This window comes from Penaeus monodon, chromosome 15 (genome assembly GCF_015228065.2).
Source record: "Penaeus monodon isolate SGIC_2016 chromosome 15, NSTDA_Pmon_1, whole genome shotgun sequence".
Classification (NCBI taxonomy): Eukaryota; Metazoa; Arthropoda; class Malacostraca; order Decapoda; family Penaeidae; genus Penaeus; species Penaeus monodon.
In genome coordinates, this window is record NC_051400.1 from 39,947,452 (window position 1) to 39,947,712 (window position 261).

Consider the following 261-nt stretch of genomic DNA (forward strand, 5'->3'; position numbering starts at 1 on the left):
GAGAGAGGAGGAAACGAAAAGGATGGAATACAAGAGAGAGAGGGAAGGAATAAAAGAAGGAGAGAGAGAGAGAAAACGAAATACAGAGGAAGCAAAGTAGAGAAGAAGAAGAAGAGACGGGACTGAAGACAGAAAGGAGAAGGGAAAAACCCCGAGCGAGAGAAGAGGAAAAAAAAGCCAAGAGGAGAAAGGGGGAACTAAAGAAAAAACGCGAATAAAAATGAGAAAATATGAAAGGGCAGAGGAAAACAGACCCCACGG